The sequence below is a fragment of the Schistocerca americana genome, chromosome X (assembly GCF_021461395.2).
Source record: "Schistocerca americana isolate TAMUIC-IGC-003095 chromosome X, iqSchAmer2.1, whole genome shotgun sequence".
In the NCBI taxonomy this organism is placed as follows: domain Eukaryota; kingdom Metazoa; phylum Arthropoda; class Insecta; order Orthoptera; family Acrididae; genus Schistocerca; species Schistocerca americana.
Genome location: NC_060130.1, coordinates 891,206,182 through 891,228,252, shown reverse-complemented (window position 1 = coordinate 891,228,252; position 22,071 = coordinate 891,206,182).

The following is a 22,071-nucleotide window of genomic DNA, read 5'->3' as shown; positions in this document are numbered from 1 at the left end:
CCGATGTATCAGTTGCTTCATGTTCCAGGAATGACGTCTAAATTGGATGTTAAACTTTTTACTTTCATATTTCATTTCATAGGTATTATTCACTATAGAAACATTACCAGTTTGAACAATTATGATTTGACGGATAGAAATGGTTACTAATGATCAGACTCTCTGTGGTAGACAGGGATGAGGATGGAATCAAACAACTAATAAAAAAGAAAGAATATTTATCATCAACTTCATAGTTTCCTTTTCAGTGGCAGTTTTTGCTCACAGCACTTTGACTTTTATGAAATTACGAGTTTATCTCCGAAGTTCGTTGCGTGTTTATACAATAATCAACTTCGAGTAGTCAAACAAGCTGTTTGCGCAATCCCTTTGTGTCTCCATTGACGCATTTCCTATCTCTGGAGACTGGCTTAGGCCATCAGCCAATGGGGGACGTAGGTTTTGGAATCACTGGACGTTATTAAAATCAGTTTTCTCCATTCTATTCCTGGTCTTTTTTTCTATTTTGGAGAAGTGGTGAGGGTGTTCTGCTTCTTGTCTGGTGTCGATGCGAGCAGGTTCTGACCTTCTACAATGATGAAGAGTATGGGTGAGATGTGGTAAATATGAGACGAATGTATATGTTATTTCAGAAGTGCATTCTAAATATAGCACAGTTATCGTGCGATCACTCCACTGACAGACTCGTGAAGATATCCTTCAGCGTGGTGAAACGGAAGTTTGTTGTCTGTCCATAATTTTCGGTAAATACAAGGTGATTATAGGAGCAGGTGCTATTTTTAGTCCACGTGTTGTAGATCCCAACTACCGGAATCTCCTGCATTTTAAATGAGTTATTGTCTCATTAGAAGTCATGTACTGAGAACATGTAATCTCACTCTCAATGCGAGAACTTAATTTGAGTACCCATTTGGGCTTTATAAGTCAACAGTACCATATTGAGAACAATTATACCTATATTAATTACTGTTTGTTTAAATTATTTTGCTCTACCCACGTCATTTCATTTATTATCGCATGTAGCTTACAAGGCAACATTCCCAAATGCAAAAAAAAAAAAAAAAAAAAAAAAAAAAAACAATCTTGATGAAATGTAGAGGGTGCGTAGAGGGGACGAAGTAATGCAGTAAATATTTTTGTTTGTGCCCAATTTCACGTTTAAGGGTAAAACACACCCCGAAAAGCAATTCGGCATAGTAGGTTTTGGGGGGAATAGCTGCGATTAATGCAGTAAATATTTTTGTTTGTGCCCAATTTCACGTTTAAGGGTAAAACACAGCCCGAAAAGCAATTCCGCATAGTAGGTTTTGGGGGGAATAGCTGTGAAACGATGGCATATAAAAAATGGCTTTCGTGTAATAGTTGGTATGTAATGAACTTCTTGAAAACTATCCAATCAAATTTTGTAATCATGTAAAATACACTACCGCCATTAATGTTCAAACATGGACGTTAGGAGACAAATTAATGAAGCTTTCAAGCCACATACATCGAAATACAGCTGTTTTCGGAAATACCGGTTTTGGAAAATAACCCGTACACAGTGTGCTGTCCCATTATTTTCAACATACCTAATTAAAACATAAACATTCATTATTATTCTAATTATTTGTTTTACTTACATTTATTTTATCTGTTACATTATTATTTTATGTGTAACATTTATGTTTCGTTTTAGTTTTTCCTAATTTTAACGTTTCATATACGTTTGTTTTGGTAATTGAAAATAATAAACAACTCGTCATTAAGAGACAAAGTCATTAAAATAACGATAATTTGTAAAGAAATGCTTGAAATCTATTTTTTTACACCATGAAGATAAAATGAATGAAAGCTCTTCACATAATACGCACGACGGAGAACACTATGTAAAATATAATTCAGCTGCATTTCAAATCATCGCAGGTCATCATCTAAATAACTCGATTTGTTTAAGGCATATTTCAGTACATTGGTAAGCTTTGACGAAGATAATTGATTTTGTGCTAGTGACTGCAGCTTAGTTATATTGTTTCTTTTGAACACTATTAAGGTAAATACATTGTTTGTTCTTTATCAAAATCTTTCATTTGCTAACTATGCCTATCAGTAGTTAGCGACTTCAGTAGTTAGAATCTTTTATTTAGCTGGCAGTATTGGCGCTCGCTGTATTGCAGTAGTTCGAGTAATGAAGATTTTTGTGAGGTAAGTGATTCATGAAAGGTATAGGTTATTGTAAGTCAGGGCCATTCTTTTGTATGAATTATTAAAAGTCAGATTGCGTTGCGCTGAAAATATTGTGTTAGATTAGTGTTGATCAGAATAAGTAAAGAGAGAAATGTCTGAGTACGTTCAGTTTTGCTCAGCTGTTTGAAAAGCAAATAATGTAAGAGGTTTATCAGCACAGTCATTCATAATTTTTTCTAAGGGGACGTTTCAAGCTGTATTTGGATGAATGTGGTTTGAAAGTTTATTTAATATACACTCCTGGAAATGGAAAAAAGAACACATTGACACCGGTGTGTCAGACCCACCATACTTGCTCCGGACACTGCGAGAGGACTGTACAAGCAATGATCACGCGCACGGCACAGCGGACACACCAGGAACCGCGGTGTTCGCCGTCGAATGGCGCTAGCTGCGCAGCATTTGTGCACCGCCGCCGTCAGTGTCAGCCAGTTTGCCGTGGCATACGGAGCTCTATCGCAGTCTTTAACACTGATAGCATGCCGCGACAGCGCGGACGTGAACCGTATGTGCAGTTGACGGACTTTGAGCGAGGGCGTATAGTGGGCATGCGGGAGGCCGGGTGGACGTACCGCCGAATCGCTCAACACGTGGGGCGTGAGGTCTCCACAGTACATCGATGTTGTCGCCAGTGGTCGGCGGAAGGTGCACGTGCCCGTCGACCTGGGACCGGACCGCAGCGACGCACGGATGCACGCCAAGACCGTAGGATCCTATGCAGTGCCGTAGGGGACCGCACCGCCACTTCCCAGCAAATTAGGGACACTGTTGCTCCTGGGGTATCAGCGAGGACCATTCGCAACCGTCTCCATGAAGCTGGGCTACGGTCCCGCACACCGTTAGGCCGTCTTCCGCTCACGCCCCAACATCGTGCAGCCCACCTCCAGTGGTGTCGCGATAGGCGTGAATGGAGGGACGAATGGAGACGTGTCGTCTTCAGCGATGAGAGTCGCTTCTGCCTTGGTGCCAATGATGGTCGTATGCGTGTTTGGCGCCGTGCAGGTGAGCGCCACAATCAGGACTGCATACGACCGAGGCACACAGGGCCAACACCCGGCATCATGGTGTGGGGAGCGATCTCCTACACTGGCCGTACACCATTGGTGATCGTCGAGGGGACACTGAATAGTGCACGGTACATCCAAACCGTCATCGAACCCATCGTTCTACCATTCCTAGACCGGCATGGGAACTTGCTGTTCCAACAGGACAATGCACGTCCGCATGTATCCCGTGCCACCCAACGTGCTCTAGAAGGTGTAAGTCAACTACCCTGGCCAGCAAGATCTCCAGATCTGTCCCCCATTGAGCATGTTTGGGACTGGATGAAGCGTCGTCTCACGCGGACTGCATGTCCAGCACGAACGCTGGTCCAACTGAGGCGCCAGGTGGAAATGGCATGGCAAGCCGTTCCACAGGACTACATCCAGCATCTCTACGATCGTCTCCATGGGAGAATAGCAGCCTGCATTGCTGCGAAAGGTGGATATACACTGTACTAGTGCCGACATTGTGCATGCTCTGTTGCCTGTGTCTATGTGCCTGTGGTTCTGTCAGTGTGATCATGTGATGTATCTGACCCCAGGAATGTGTCAATAAAGTTCCCCCTTCCTGGGACAATGAATTCACGGTGTTCTTATTTCAATTTCCAGGAGTGTATGTTGTAACGGAAGCTTTCATTTTTCAGAATTAATGGTGGTGGGATACTTTACAGAATACCAGATTATTACAAAAGCTAATTATACAGTTTTTAGAACGTTAATTACATATCAATTTTTATATGTAAAACATTTTTATGTATCATCGTTTGGAAGATATTTTCTCTAAACCTAATATGCCATATTACCTTTAGGGGTGTGTTTTACCCCTTCAAAGTAAAATAGGGCACAAACAAAATTTCGTATTGCATTATTTTGTCCCATATACACATTCCCCACGTTTCATGAGGATCACTTATTTACACTTCGGAATGTTGCTTTGTTAGCTACATACTGCTGTGCTGCCAATTGTTCACCCTTTTTCTTTCGGCCCTCGCCACAAAAATGGTGATAATCTCACGAACAGTTCAGTGAATTAATTATATTCTGCTATTAGAATCATTACCAATAAATTCTCGTCCACCCAGCTAGCCGCGCGGTCCCACGCCCTGCTTTCCGAGAGGCAAGTCGTGCCGGTCCCTGGCACGAATCCTTCTGGCGGATTAGTGCTGAGGTCCTGTGTGCCGGCCAGCCTGTGGATGGTTTTTAAGGCGGTTTTCCATCTGCCTCGGCGAATGAGTGCTGGTTCCACTTATTCCGCCTCAGTTACACTATGTCGGCGATTTCTGCGCAAACACTGTCTCCACGTACACATACATCATAATTACTCTACCATGAAAACATTTGGGGTTACACTCGTCTGATATGAGACGTTCCTTGGGGGGGGGGGGGGTGGCGGGGGGGAGGGGGGGAGGGGGGGTTCACTGGGGCCGAAACGCACCCTGGGTTCGGTGTGGGGCGCTGGTGGGAAGGGTGGACTGCTATGGCCTGTTGTGGGGTTGTGAACCACTGAGGGCTACGGCGGGACGAAGCCTCTCCGTCGTTTCTAGGTCCTCAGTTCAATACACAATACACAATAAATACTCCGTTCGTTGCATGGATTTACGTTTCAGATGGAGAAAGATAAGTCCTCAGTTGCTGTCTAGGAAGAGTAATGATTTCTGACTACAATAGACAGTGATCTCTTATTTTACCGAGATATTTAGTGGAATACACTTCAGGATTTATGGGTGCCTAAAAAGGTACACATCTTTAAATTGACAAAAATTTGTAACATTTTCTTCTACATTTCTTGAATAATGTGTCAGTAGCACTTTTTTTTAGACCAGTACACAGTTTACATTGACTGCTTTATTGATGGTGTGTTACCCGATTTTTTTGGAAAACGTACCGCTTTGTACTTCTAGCACATGTTGGGGCCCTGCATACATTGATGTCCGTGTTGAGGGCCAACTAAATTGGATTGACGACAGTGGACCACTGGCCTGGCTGTATGATTTTCCACATTAATAACTATTAATTTCATTTTGTGTGATGAGACTCAGCTTACTACTGTCTTGGCAAAGTATTGCAGTGGCCATGCCGAAAACCGTTTGCAGATATTCTCTTCGACTGATAACGGAGTGTGAAGCACTGGCTAACACCTGCATGTTTCTGCTCTATTCTGATGAAACTTACTCTTCCATAACTGTGCTTTTTAATGGACAGCTAAACCACATACGATAACACAAGCGTTCAACACCCAAGTAACTAGTGCATGATGGAGAACGAAATGACCCTGCCTGCACTTCTTTGTGGATTGGAGATTCTTAATGATTAACTTTCTAAAACCGGTATTACGCTTCAGAAAAAAAATGTTTAAGGAAAACGATGAGAGAACTGCAGGCTAGATCCATATCAAGAGGCATCTGAAGTACTCTGAATGATGGGACATAAACGTCATTTGTTTTGAATTCTTGTCACTAGCCTGGAAACGTCAGTGTCGCGTGAAGGATAGAAAGAAAATAAAAATCCTTCTGCACAGAGTGACACAGGAAGTATGCCTTTCGAAAGTATTGAAAGAAAAATTATCGAAGTATGTCAGAAACATTGCAGTAATCGAAAGGCAAAATGACTGCGTCCGACAATTTCCGTAAAGGCGCAGACAGCCGCAATTATAAAATGTGTGACACAGGATAAACACAACACGGTTCTGTTGGTCTGAGCGCTGTTTTCAGGCACATTATTTTGTGGCGTACTGAAAGTCAAACACAGCCAACCATAAGTTATATTGTTCAAGAGACTAACAACTGGAATTTACGTTAAGAATTCCCCCCGATCAATGTGGCAATCTGTAGGAATGGTCATTGCGGGAAAATTGTTGTGAAGCCTCACATCAAAATGTGATGAAATCTGATTACAAAGTCAATAACATGCTATTTGTATTAGTGAGGTCGATATAGTACCTACAAGGGATGTGACACAGCGTAGTTCTTAACGTTCCAGGCATTTACGTTGAAGCTCACGTGCAACACCCGTTTGTCAGCTTGGAGCTAACGACTAAAAACCGTGATATGTCTGTGTCTTCAGAGTGACAACTTAGAACAAAACAGCAGTTTGAAAATGTCATGTATACAGTGTTACTGATTACTTATTAATTTGTTTTGCCGAACAGTTTAAACGGAGAGACTACACAAAATAAATCGTTTGGAAGACAAAGTTGCATACTGCGTTTCAAAGGAAAAAAAAATTAGCAGTGCGTGTCCTTAGCATCATTATCATCATCTTTATTATTACCACTGAGCCGGACGGTGTGGTCGAGCAGTTCTAGGCGCTACAGTCTGGAACCGTGCGACCACCACGGTCCCAGGTTCGAATCCTGCCTCGGGCATGGATGTGTGTGATGTCCTTAGGTTAGTTAGGTGTAAGTAGTTCTAAGTTCTAGGGGACTGATGACCTCAGAAGTTAAGTCCCATAGTGCAAAGAGCCATTTGAACCATTTATTACCACTGTCATCATCATCTCAACAGTAATCAAAACTCACCAACAACTTTCTAAATGGGGTTTTTTAACCTGTTAGTCTAGGAAGAAAACTAGTTTCACTGCACCTTCATAACATTAGTCTTTCAATGTTTCTACAACGTTTGTGTACGATCGCATCATCTTATTTACCTTCTTTCTCCTGGCCTTTATCATGCATCTTCCAGGGGTAGGCATGTTAATTTTTGAATTTGGTTGTGTTAGTGGTAGAGGGTTACCGAATGCCCGTCCTGTTCTCTCCCCACCCCCACCTCTCGCCATTACTCCCCTGAGGAAGGAATGCATGTAACCATTTGTCTGCATAATAAAAGAATACATTGTCCGTTGTACGCCGTATTGTGCTTTATTAAAATCTTGCTGTTAGCTTATTTCGGCCGTGGCCATTATCCAGCACACTTGCAATGTCATGTATTACATATCGTGCTTATGTAATACATGACGTAGCAAGTGTGCTTGATAATGGCTCACGGCCGAATTCAGCTAACAGCACGATTTTAATAAAGCCGAAAACGGACAATGCATTCTTTTATTAAACGCTTAGAGGCTTTGGATCCCCACGAAGCAAAATGTGCATTTTTCTGTGTCTAGTGTTATCGCATGTGAAGATGTGCGAACGTTATCTAAATGTTTACGAATCATGCAACAGGGGGAACGTGGGTGCCAGCCCGGTTTTCGAAGAGAGCAGACAGCTTCATACATGAGTCATGGTTCTAACATGATATACCTGCGATCTGATCTAGTAGTTAGCTGCAAGTAGTTTCGGCTGGGGCCGAAAAGTGTCAGCATTTTACGGACTACGAAATCATACGTAGTTAAAAAGTATATTTTGGAAACAAAACTGTATTTACTGCGACTATTACGAGTTTCATTAAGCACTGCTAACTTAATTTGTTGAATTGTTAGCGTGAATGTAGGTGTGAATGCGAATTAGAGGATACACGTTAGCGTGAGAACTGCAGCTGCACAGAGGGAGTAAATTATCCTCTCGGGGGAATTTATACAGTGCAACTAGCCAGTTTACGATACTGCGAAACAAGAAACATTTTATGATAATTTGGTTATTTAAAGAGGGAGATATTTTGATAATAGTTGATTTTCTAAACTTGTTCATTAAACAAATTATTCAATAAGCTATTAAGTTTTATTGCACAAACGCAAAAGACGCGGGATTGCGAGGTTCAATATTAATAGCGGATTGTCTATGATGTATATGAGCCAATGAGAGGACGGTACGTCACTCGTACTTTTCGCACTAAGAGAATTGCTTTGTTAAGTCTAAGTCAGTTCGGAGCTCAGCCATGATCACTTCAGACTAGAACGGTGTTGCCAGTGTCTATGAATCAAACAAGTAACAATATGTTGAAATTTTAACTCAAAATTATCTGCCCACTGATAGCTCACAGTAATCCTTAAACTAGAAAACATTTGTTGCACCCTGTGTACACGGATAGTGAGACTAGTTCCACAACAACTTTCCCACTCGAAATTCATTTTTCGTTCTCTAAGAGATTAGGCGCGGGTTAGAGCTGCAGGAGAATAATCGCACCAATGCGTAGATACGCCCGAACGCCGGCCCTCGTCGTTAATCCGTCGCCTCCCCGAATCCCGGAAGCGGAGTGCTAACGCGCGCGGATATCCGGGTTGGTCGTGTCAGCCATGATGCAAATAATTAACATTGTGGTCTGAGACAACTCAGGATTAAATAAAAGCCAACTTCAGTCACAATATCCTTGTTTAAAACTTGCACGCAATGTGTTTCCAACGCTGGGTGTGTATCTTCAGGTATTGGTTGAAACATATTGGTTGAAACTACGCTGAACTTCTACATCGTTGGTGGCCGTTACAAAAATGTTCCTACATTTCTACACTTGTTACATTAACTGATAACACAGTATAAGTATATTTAAAAGTACAGCTGGAAGTAAGCTAATCGAAAATACGCAAAGCTTCGTTTCTCATGTTTATTATTACACTACTGACCAAGAAAAAATGCAGATGATAAACGGGTATTCATTGGACAAATATATTATACTAGAACTGACATGTGATTACATTTTCACGCAATTTGGGTTCATAGATCCTGAGAAATCAGTACCCAGAACAACCACCTCTGGCCATAATAACGGCCTTGATGCGCTTGGGCATTGAGTCAAACAGAGCTTGGATGGCGTGTACAGGTACAGCTGCCCATACAGCTTCAACACGATACCACGGTTCATCAAGAGTAGTGACTGGCGTATTGTAACGAGCCAGTTGCTCGGCCACCATTGACCAGACGTTTTCAATTGGTGAGAGATCTGGGAGAATGTGCTGGCCAGGGTAGGAGTCGAATATTTTCTGTATCCAGAAAAGCCCGTACAGGACCTGAAACATGCGATCCTGCACTATCCTGCTGAAGCGTAGGGTTTCGCAGGGATCGAATGAGGGGTAGAGCCACGGGTCATAACACATGTGAAATGTAACGTCCACTGTTCAAAGTGCCGTCAATGCGAACAAGAGGTGACCGAGACGTGTAACCGATGGCAACCCATACCATCACGCCAGGTGATACGCCAGTATGGCGATGACGAATACACGCTTCCAATGTGCGTTCACCGCGATGTCGCCAAACACGGATGCGACCAACGTGATGCTGTAAACAGAACCTGAATTCATCCGAAAAACTGACGTTTTGCCATTCGTGCACTCAGGTTCGTCGTTGAGCACACCATCGCAGGCGCCTCTGTCTGTGGTGCTACGTCAAGGGTAACCGCAGCCATGTTCTCCGAGCTGATAATCCATCCTGCTGCAAACGTCGTCGAAGTGTTCGTGCAGATGGTTGTTGTCTTGCAAACGTCTCCATCTGTTTACTCAGGGATCGAGACGTGGCTGCACGATCCGTTACAGCCATGCGGATAAGATGCCTGTCATCTCGACTGCTAGTGATACGAGGCCGTTGGGATCCAGCACGGCGTTCCGTATTACCTTCCTGAACCCACCGATTCCATATTCTGCTAACCACCATTGGATCTCGACCAACGCGAGCAGCAATGTCGCGATACGATAAACCGCAATCGCGATAGGCTACAATCCGACCTTTATCAAAGTCGGAAACGTAATAGTACGCATTTCTCCTCCTTACACGAGGCATCACAACAACGTTTCACCAGGCAACGCCGGTCAACTGCTGTTTGTGTATGAGAAATCGGTTTGAAACTTTCCTCATGTCAGCATGTTATAGGTGTCGCCACCGGCGCCAACCTTGCGTGAATGCTCTGAAAAACTAATCATTTGCATATCACAGCATCTTCTTCCTGTCGGTTAAATTTCGCGTCTGTAGCACGTCATCTTCGTGGCGTAGCAATTTTAATGTCCAGTAGTGTATTATTAGCACAACGTTGGAGGTATTACGTACATACTTTGCTTGTTAGTTTCATTACTGACTCACCCAGAAGATATTCTGTACTATGTGTTATTGTGTAAAGTTTTTCTTTTGCTCTTGATTCCAGTCGTGAAGTCTCATGTTTTATTAAACTGTTTTAAATGGTCTGGAATTCAAGGTTGTTTCACTTTGTTCAAAAATATTACTGTAAAATTATTAATAAGAAGAGGATGGTAAAAGTAATTTTGTCATTAATCACATAAGGGATTGCTTTTAGTAACGGTGAATAAATCTGGAGTTCCTGCAAGAGATCAAACTACCTTCCCCTGCTTAAAGTATGTAAAAAACACAGATGGAAAAAAAATCGCAGCACTAAGAAGGAGTTGTGTGACATAAACGAAAATTGGTAGGCGTGTTTCTACATCTGAAAGATAATATCCGTTCAGACTTCGTCACTTAAGAGCCTCGTTAGTAGTTCCACTATAAGGAGTCAAATAGAGTTTGCTCTCAATATACGTTGTAACCGTCGTGAGCGTTAGTTACCTTTGAGCTTAGACGTGGTGAATTGATGTTAGTCAAGAATGTCTTTCACCTATTAGCGCCCAAATTTCCTTTAGCGTCAATTTCTTTAAAAATTTTAAGGAAATGTTTAAAAGGTCTAAAATAACATAGGCCCTATAGGTGAATTTTAAACTGATTCCCTCTTACAGAAATAAAAATATTCACTCTCCTATAAATAGGACGCTGGGCGCTTGCTGTGTACTATACGGAAAACAGTCTTTCTTTAGCTATCTTTCCTGTTGTACAGTTTTTTGCACTTTATTTTTAAGGAAGTAAATTAGGAACAAAACACTAAATTTCAAAATGGGAAAGATTTATTTAAATGCTCAAATCACAAAATAAATTCAGTACTATTGAAAGATTATGAGAAAGGATTTATGAAACCTTTCAATGGAGACAGTCATATACTTGATGAACAAGGGTAACTGTGATTATCTACGAATGTTAGTGATTAGAAAGCTGATGATCGCTCAGTTGAGCTCCACATAAACCAAATATCATCATCATCATCATCATCATCAACATCAACATCATCATCAACATCATCATCATCATCATCATCTCCCATCCAGCCGCACAGTATCTAGAACTTTCTTCCCATAGGTCTGCAGTGGTATTGGTCTGCCAATGCTTCTTCTTGCATTCTGTCCTATTTTCAGATATGAGGTGGCAATGTATCTTCGAATAACCTTGATGCTTTTGGCCCGCTGAGATCTGACCACCATTTCATCGATCGAGAGATTTTCAAAATTCCCCACTTCTGGAAACTTTTATTCATAGTGACAGTCAAGCTTCTGACCTTGCATCCTCGATCACTTTTGTTGGCACTCGCTTCACTACTCTCCGCAAAATGAAGCATTGCTTTTAGTTCAAGGTATTTATTAGGTGGTGTAGCGCTTTTTACAAGGACCTCATCAGATCATCATCTTCAGGCCAATAACCTCTCTGGTTGAGCAATGTGTGGTATCCAGATAAAATTAAGAAACCAATAAAAGCTTTCCGTTCATCTTCAGAGGTACAATACTGTGTCTTTTATTTCCACTCTTTTGCATACTTTTCAGTTTCTTTCACAATACTATTTTGCAACTCAGAAAATAGCAACTCCTCAAAAATGTCCAGTGGCATATAACCTTGCAGAACGTTCACAATATTTTCACCGTTAGGGTGTGCCAGGCTACCCACATTGTCGAAACTGTAATTAGGATTTGTCTTAGACCATATTGCTGTTGATTCACTCTTTTATAAGATATGAGGTGAATCAACAGCAATATGGTCTTTTTTTAGAAGGACGATACTGCGATTGTGACTATATTTCAATTTCCTTGGCAGTAGATGAAGATGCTGTAGAATAGCTTGGAACGTCGTCGCCCTCCGGTACGTTCATTTCTACTGGCCTAGTATCGTGCACCATAGGACACCTTGTTTCACCATCATCGAAACTCGCCCCATCTGTCAGTTCATCGACATCAGGTGGTTCTGCAGCCATATCTGCCTCTATCTCCTCAGAAAACAAGTATTATACAACCTATTCTGCCGATTTGAATGTTTTCTGCCGACACATATCAGAATTCCTGTAAGAAAAGGAAATTGGGCATCGGTATTATGACAGCACAGCGCCGTATTTATAGAAGACCATTTTTTTTAGTACGAGATTACCAGTTTTCATCAGCTGGTATATATAACATTGGCTCTGGCTCTGAGCACTGTGGGACTTAACATCTGAGGTTCAAATGGTTCAAATGGCTCTGAACACTATGCGACTTAACATCTGAGGTCATCAGTCCCCTGGAGCTTAGAACTACTTAAACCTAACTAACCTAAGGACACCACACACATCCATGCCCGAAGCGGGATTCGAACCTGCGACCGTAGCGGTCGCGCGGTTCCGTACTGAAGCGCCTAGAACCGCTCGGTCACAGCGGCCGGCAGACTTTCAACATTCAAATGCCAGTTAATTTAATTTACTTACGCCTCTCATAGGACTTCTAGCAAAACAGAAAGCAAATCAAGTGCACAGGAAAAAATTCACTAATGCTGACATAAGGACATATAAACACAGCCTAAGAAACTTGGTCTTCAAATGGACTGTGGTTGTAGCTGAAAGTGTGAAGGCAATATTGAACGCAGACAGAAATTATGCGGCGTTGATTAGTGCATGAGTCAACAATGGAATGGAACTGTCGTATAACTAGGATCCTGGGCGCTAATGGGTTAAGTCAACAAAGGCGCCATTATCAACACCTCTATGAGTGTGAACGAGGACGTGTAATAGGGCTACGAGAGGCTAGATGTTCCTTCTGAGATATTGCAGAAAGACTTGGCAGGAATGTACCCACTACACATGATAACTGGCAGAGGCGGTCACGAGAATGTACGGTCGCAAGGAGACCGGGCTACGGATAGTCACGCGATACTACCTAGAGGGAAGACCGTCGTGTTCGGCGTATGTCTGTGACGCATCGTATTTTATGTCCGGCAGCAATCTGAACAGCAGTTGGCACCACAGCGACACAACCAACTGTTACAAATCTGTTACTTCAAGGACAGCTCCGAGCCGGAAGCCTTGTATCATCCATTTCACCGACCCCAAAACACCGCCATTTGCGACTTCAGTTGGTGTCAAGCTAGAGCTCATTGGATGGCAGACTGTGAAACGTCCCCTTAGAAAAATTAGTGAATTACTGTGCTGGTAAACCTCTTACATTATTTGATTTTCAAAAAGCTGAGCAGAACTGAACGTACTCAGACATTTCTCTCTTTACTTATTCTGATCAACACTAGACTGACACACAATATTTTTAGTGAAACGCAATCTGACTTTCAATAATCTCTACAAAAGAATGGCACTGACTAACATTAACCTATATCTTTCACGGATCACTTACCTCACAAAAATCTTCGTTACTCGATCTACTTCAATACAGCGAGCGCCAATACTGCCAGCGAAATAAAAGATTCTAACTACTGAAGGCACTAACTACTGATAGGCATGCTTAGCAAATGAAAGATTTTGATAGAGAACAAAGAATGTATTTACCTTAATAATGTTCAAAAGTCATCATATATATGTATCAGTTCATCATATCCAATAATACAAATTTACTCTTTCTGATGGACACACGCCCAGTTCGTCCGTTCTCAAAATTCTGCCATCTCTCTCCCCACATCCACCACTGCTGGCCGCTAACCTCCAACTGCGCAACGCTATCGCTGTTCACAGCCAACTGCCCAACGCTACAACAGCAAATTCCAACAATGCAAACCAGCTACAGGCTGCACACAGCACAGCCAGTGATTTTCATATAGAGCGCTACATGGCGCTACCAACATAAAAACCTAAACAGCCTACTTACAACTGGAGGTCAGTTGAGTCTTGTGATGAAAGCTGCTTCTGCGTCGGTAAAATTGAAAGTTGTGTGGTGGTTAGAAGGAGGCCAGTTGTGGGCCTGCAACCAACCTGTCTGCGTGATAGACTTACTGGACCTACACCTCGAGTTACGGTCTGGGCTGCGATTTCGTTTGACAGCACCCTGACTGGAAATTTGTACGTCAGTGTGCTAAGTCAACCTGTTGTGCTGCCGTCCATGAACAGTACTCCAGGGGGTGTTTTCCAACAGGTAACGTTCACCAACATACTGCTGTTGTAACCCAACATACTCTGGAGAATGTCGACACGTTTGCTTGGCCTGCTCGATCATCAGATCAGCCACCAATCGAACACGTATGGGACATCATCGGGTGACAAGTCTAGCGTCATCCACAAACAGAATTAACTGCCTGTATTGACCGACCAATTGCAACAGGCGTGTAAGTCCACAATGAGATTTTCACTCTGCAGCGGAGTGTGCGCTCATATGAAACTTCCTGGCAGATTAAAACTGTGTGCCCGACCGAGACTCGAACTCGGGACCTTTGCCTTTCGCGGGCAAGTGCTCTACCATCTGAGCTACCGAAGCACGACTCACGCCCGGTCCTCACATCTTTACTTCTGCCAGTATCTCGTCTCCTACCTTCCAAACTTTACAGAAGCTCTCCTGCGCACCTGCAGAACTAGCATTCCTGAAAGAAAGGATACTGCGGAGACACGTCTTAGCCACAGCCTGGGGGATGTTTCCAGAATGAGATTTCCACTCTGCAGCGGAGTGTGCGCGGATATGAAACTTCCTGGCAGATTAAAACTGTGTGCCCGACCGAGACTCGAACTCGGAACCTTTGCCTTTCGCAGGCAAGTGCTTTACCATCTGAGCTACCGAAGCACGACTCACGCCCGGTACTCACAGCTTTACTTCTGCCAGTATCTCGTCTCCTACCTTCCAAACTTTACAGAAGCTCTCCTGCGAACCTTGCAGAACTAGCACTCCTGAAAGAAAGGATACTGCGGAGACACGGCTTAGCCACAGCCTGGGGGATGTTTCCAGAATGAGATTTTCACTCTGCAGCGGAGTGTGCGCTGATATGAAACTTCCTGGCAGATTAAAACTGTGTGCCCGACCGAGACTCGAACTCGGGACCTTTGCCTTTCGCGGGCAAGTGCTTTACCATCTGAGCTACCGAAGCACGACTCACGCCCGGTACTCACAGCTTTACTTCTGCCAGTGTCTCGTCTCCTACCTTCCAAACTTTACAGTAGCTCTCCTGCGAACCTTGCAGAACTATTACTCCTGAAAGAAAGGATACTGCGGAGACATGGCTTAGCCACAGCCTGGGGGATGTTTCCAGAATGAGATTTTCACTCTGCAGCGGAGTGTGCGCTGATATGAAACTTCCTGGCAGATTAAAACTGTGTGCCCGACCGAGACTCAAATTCGGGACCTTTGCCTTTCGCAGGTAAGTGCTCTACCATCTGAGCTACCGAAGCACGACTCACGACCGGTCCTCACACCTGGCCTGCAGATATAAATCAGTGTGTGTTGGTTTTCGGTACACACTGTTTCCAATTGACCCATCTGCTTTCCTCTGGACTAGCACATCCAGAAATGGCAGCTGGCCATTCTTCTCCAGTTCCATGGTGAACCTGATATTAGGGTGGCATGAGTTAAGATGTTCAAGAAACTCATTGAGCCTGTCCATCCCATGTGGCCAGATCACGAAGGTGTCATCCACATACCTAAAGAAGCATGTGGGTTTAAATGTGGATGTCTCCAATGCCCTCTCCTCAAAACTCTCCATAAACATGTTGGCAACCACAGGGGACAGTGGGCTGCCCATAGCTACACCTTCAGTGAACGTCTTAACTCATGCCACCCTAATATCAGGTTCACCATGGAACTGGAGAAGAATGGCCAGCTGTCATTTCTCGATGTGCTAGTCCAGAGAAAAGCAGATGGATCAATTGGCCACAGTGCGTTCCGAAAACCAACACACACTGATTTATATCTGCAGGCCAGCAGCTGTCACCACCCTGCACAGAAGAATGGGGTTCTGAAGACTTTGGTCCACAGAGCACGTGCCCTGTCAGACCAAGAGAATCTACCTATAGAGATAGAACGTCTCAAAACAGTTTTCTCCAAGAATGGATACACGGACAGACAAATTGAGAGGGCACTCCAACCAGCCACTATACCACAGGTTCCTGAAGAAGACCAAGATGAAGTAAAGAAGGTGGCATATCTGCCCTATGCTGGCTCTATTTCCGCCAAAATCAGTAGGATCCTCCGTAAACACAATATCAAGTGTGTTTTCTGTCCATCCAACAAGATCGCGGGGCTGCTGGGGAGTGTCAAAGACGACTTGGGGTTACGAAAACCAGGGATTTACAATATACCTTGTCAATGTGGCATGTACTACATTGGCCAGACAACAAGAACTGTGGAGATCAGGTGCAAAGAACATCAGAGGCATACTAGATTAAGACAGGTGACTAAGTCAGCCATTGCTGAACACTGTCTAGAACTAGATCATGCCATGAAGTATGAGGATACCAAGATTCTAGCACAAACACCGAGATTTTGGGACAGTGTTATAAGAGAATCGATAGAAGTTAAAATGGCTGACGATCTTATGAACCGTGACACAGGGTACCAGCTAAGCAGAGCCTGGGATCCGGCTCTGGAATTGTTAAAGGAGCAACGGGGCCAGCTGCAACACTACACAAACAGAAGAACCAGAGACATGGAGATGGAAAACGAGCTGCTGACGGACTGCCAGGCGCACCAGACCGAAGATGGAACACCCAGAAGTGGGTCTGGTGGGCGCGGACCGCAGAGGGAACATCCAGAGCCGCAGCGGACGAAAAACGGAGCAGCAACGCTCCAACAGGTCGTGGTGAGCGGGCGCGGACCGCAGGGGGAACGCTTGGTACCCCAGACCGTAGATGACACCCCCAGGAGCGGGTTTGGTGGGCGCAGACCGCAGAGGGAACACCTAGAACCGCAGCGGACGGAAAACGGAGCAGCAACGCTCCAGCAGGTCGCAGGGAATGGGCGCGGACCACAGAGGAAGCGCCTGCAGCCGTTGGTGGAGGGGGAAGGCCACAGGCATAAATACTGGACCAGGTCCACTAGGCTTCAACATAGGACACTGCACGCTTGCAGTCTTCTTAGACATAGAGCGTGCCTTCGACAAGCTCTGGCATACAGGACTACTATACAAACTGAGCAAATTGGGCCTCCCGACCAAAGTTATACGACTAATACGGGCGTACATCACAAACAGGAAGTGCAAGGTACATGTCGGCGGAGCCTACTCCCAAGAATTCACACCCCAAGCAGGAGTGCCACAAGGAGGTATCCTATCCCCGCTGCTGTACGCGCTTTACACGGCTGACGTACCAACGACAACAACCCCCAAAGAAACGGTAGGACTGTATGCTGACGACACCGCCTACTGGTGCACAGACTTGAGGACGACAACCATACAACAAAAAACACAGACCTACCTACAAAGATTAGAATACTGGATGACGACATGGAGAATCCGACCAAACCCAACCAAAACCCAAATGGTTTTATTTAGACACAGACACCTGACGAAAAAACGACAACAAAACACAAATGACATACAACTGACGCTGTGGGACACACCACTAAGACTTAATGACACTGCCAGGTACCTAGGAGTGTACCTAGACAAGTACTTAAACTGGAAGACACATCTCACTTATCTGCTAAACAAGACGAGGAAAAGACAATGCCTAATCAGACAAGTACAAGGACGTTTCCATGGATGTGACGACCACACGGCGATACACACCTACAAGACGTACATCAGACCAGTGATAGAATATGCAGCAGCCCCCCTAGGAGGCTTGCACAAACCGGTAGCCGAACAACTCTACTCGACCGAAAGACGACTTTTACGCAGCATCTGTAGACTGCCAAGGCTCACGCCTAGAGACGACGTATATGACATCACAGGCGTGGAGCCGCTACAAAACAGACTGACCAAACTCAGAGCGAACTACGGTAGACATATATTAACGAAACGCCCAGACATGGAAGACATTTTGACAACAAGACCGCGAATGAACAGACGACCAAAATTTAAGTATACCCAACCAGCGTGTACAGTAGCACAAAACACCAGCCAAGAATACCCAGACCTCGCCCCCACCATGGAACCACTAACACAAGGCATCCAACTTCCCCCACACCTCACCCAAAGACACAGAAACTGACCCCAGAATATACACACAAACGCGCCTGCGCGTACACGCACACACACAAAACATACACAAGAACTGTAGACCTAAGCTACATCTAAAAAGTAGCATAGAAATAACAAATTAAACATTAAAAGTAGCATACACACCAAACTACGGTACTACTATCGTATGCACAACCTCAATACACACCAAAGTACTCCAAGAAAACAATCATAACGGAAAATACGATATAATTTATAAAGAAACACTATATCACAACATGACTTAAAATCTTTAACACTTAAACCTCAACCTCTAACCTCATTTTATGTAACATTTTGTACCTATCTAATATCCTTGTACCTACTTTATATTTTGTTTTATTTTGTATTATTGTATTATTTTGTTTTATTTTGTATTATTGTATTATTTTATATTCCTACATTTCTATATATGCTATATCTATGTATACTCAATATGATCAAATGCACTTTGCAAGAAATATTGAATTAATAAATAAATGAATGTACGAGTTATGTGCAGCAAATGGCTGAAAAGGGCAATGCAAGCCCTCAAACAGCCCGCCCATCCCCATCAGGGGTGCAAAAAAAAAAAAAAAAAAAAAAAAAAAAAAAAAAAAAAAAAAAAAAAAAAAAAAAAAAAAAAAACACTCTAGGAGCAGTCTCAGGTCGCACCTGATGAAGGTTACGAGCTACGTAACCGAAATATCGTGCAAGTACGACGCTGATATCCGGTAGACATGGCCTGCACCTCAACAGGTATGGGAAGGGGAGGTTGGCAAAACTTATAGGTGACAATATAGGTGGGGGTGGTGGGATCACTCATGGGAAAATTCCGGTAGTTGTGGGTGTTAGAGCTGTACCTTTTTTAGATTGAAGTCAGCTGATAGGTATTCCTGCTTAAGGGAAGTCTCTCTAACAAAGAAACCACTTTCTACAAAGCTTGGGTATCCGATTAATGAGGGAATTAGTATATTTCATCAAAATATACAAGGTATTCGAGATAAAGTTAGTGAACTGCTTATAGATGTTGACTCTGAAATTATTGGTATATCTGAACACTTCTTAAATAAGGAGATAATTCAGAGGCTTCCTTTACCAGGATACAGGTTGGCTGGCAGCTTTTCTAGGAGCTCTTTGCGGTGTGGGGGAGTAGCCATGTATGTGAAAAACGGTATCCCATTTGAGTCAATTGATGTTTCAAAGTACTGCACTGAAAAGGTGTTTGAATGTTGTGCAGGTGTGGTTAAATTTAGTGGAGCTAAACTTCTTACTGTTGTTATTTATAGATCCCCAGACTCCGATTTCACAACATTTTTGCTAAAGCTAGAGGAGGTTCTTGGTTCACTTTATAGGAAATACAAAAAGTTAGTTATATGTGGTGACTTCAATATTAATTGTATAAGTGATTGTGCAAGGAAAAGGATGCTGGTAGACCTCCTTAATTCATATAATCTTATGCAAACCGTATTCTTTCCAACGAGAGTGCAAGGGAACAGTAGAACAACCATAGACAATATTTTTGTTCATTCGTCATTATTAGAAGGGCATTCTGTTAGCAAAAAAGTGAATGGACTTTCAGATCATGATGCACAAATTTTAAGTCTAAAAGATTTTTGTGCTTCAACACATGTTAAATATAGTTACCAACTTTTTAGGAAAGCTGATCCAGTTGCTGTACAGACTTTTGTAAACCTTATCAAGGAACAAGATTGGCAAGATGTTTATAGTGCTGATACAGTAGACGATAAATATAATGCTTTCCTCAAGACTTTTCTCGTGCTCTTTGAAAGTTGCTTTCCGTTAGAACGTTTAAAACAGGGTACTAGCACAAACAGGCAGCCTGGGTGGCTGACTAAAGGGATAAGAATATCTTGTAGAACAAAGTGGCAATTATATCAAAACGTTAGAAACAGTCAAAATCTAAATGCAGCAGCCCATTACAAACAGTATTGTAAGGTGCTTAAAAAAGTTATTAGGAAGGCAAAAAGTATGTGGTATGCAGATAGAATAGCTAAGTCTCAGGATAAAATTAAAACCATATGGTCAGTCGTAAAGGAAGTGGCTGGTCTGCAGAGACAGGTCGAGGATATAGAATCAGTGCGTAGTGGGGATGTCCGTGTTGCTGATAAGTCGCATATATGTACAGTACTTAATAATCACTTTCTGAATATAGCAGGTGAACTAAATAGAAACCTAGTCCCAACAGGGAATCATATAGCGCTCTTAGAAAAAAGTGTTCCGAGACTGTTACCTGAAATGCTCCTCCATGATACTGACAAGAGGGAGATTGAGTTAATAATTAAATCACTAAAGACCAAGAACTCTCATGGATATGACGGGGTATCTAGCAGAATACTGAAGTATTGTTCCACGTATATTAGCTCAGTACTTAGCCATATCTGTAACTTTTCCTTTAGCAGTGGTCGGTTTCCTGACCGATTAAAGTACTCGGTAGTGAAGCCACTTTATAAAAAGGGAGACAGGGATAATGTTGACAATTATAGACCTATTTCTATGCCATCGGTGTTTGCTAAAGTTATCGAGAGGCTTGTATATACAAGGTTACTGCAGCATTTAAATTCACATAATTTGCTGTCAAATGTACAGTTTGGTTTTAGAAATGGCTTAACAACTGAAAATGCTATATTCTCTTTTCTCTGTGAGGTTTTGGACGGATTAAATAAAAGGTTGAGAACGTTAGGTGTTTTCTTTGATTTAACGAAGGCTTTTGACTGTGTTGACCACAAAATATTACTGCAGAAGTTGGAACATTATGGAGTAAGGGGAGTAGCTTACAATTGGTTCGCCTCCTACTTTAAGAACAGAAAGCAGAAGGTAATCCTCCGCAATATTGAGAGTGGTAATGATGTTCAGTCCCAATGGGGCACTGTTAAATGGGGCGTTCCCCAAGGGTCGGTGCTGGGGCCACTGCTGTTCCTTATTTATGTAAATGATATGCCTTCTAGTATTACAGGTGATTCAAAAATATTTCTGTTTGCTGATGACACCACCTTGGTAGTGAAAGATCTTGTGTGTAATATTGAAACATTATCAAATAATGTAGTTCATGAAGTAAGTTCGTGGCTTGTGGAAAATAATTTGATGCTAAATCACAGTAAGACTCTGTTTTTACAGTTTCTAACCCACAATTCAACAAGAACTGACATTTTAATCAGACAGAATGGGCATGTTATAAGCGAGACGGAACAGTTCAAGTTCCTAGGCGTACGGATAGATAGTAAGCTGTTGTGGAAAGCCCATGTTCAGGATCTTGTTCAGAAACTAAATGCCGCTTTATTTACCATTAGAACAGTATCTGAAATAAGTGACATTTCAACACGAAAAGTAGTATACTTCGCATATTTTCATACGCTTATGTCATATGGTATTATTTTTTGGGGTAATTCTTCTGATTCAAAAAGGGTATTTTTGGCTCAAAAACGGGCTGTTCGAGCTATGTATGGTGTAAGTTCGAAAACCTCTTGTCGACCCCTATTCAATAGTCTGGGAATTTTGACATTGCCCTCACAGTATGTATTTTCTTTAATGTCGTTTGTTGTTAGCAATATTAGTTTATTCCCAAGAGTTAGCAGCTTTCACTCAGTTAATACTAGGCAGAAATCAAATCTGCATGTGGAATGCACTTCCTTGACTCTTGTGCAGAAAGAAGTGCAGTATTCTGCTGCATCCATTTTCAATAAGCTACCACAAGAACTAAAAAATCTTAGCAGTAGCCCAAACACTTTTAAGTCTAAACTGAAG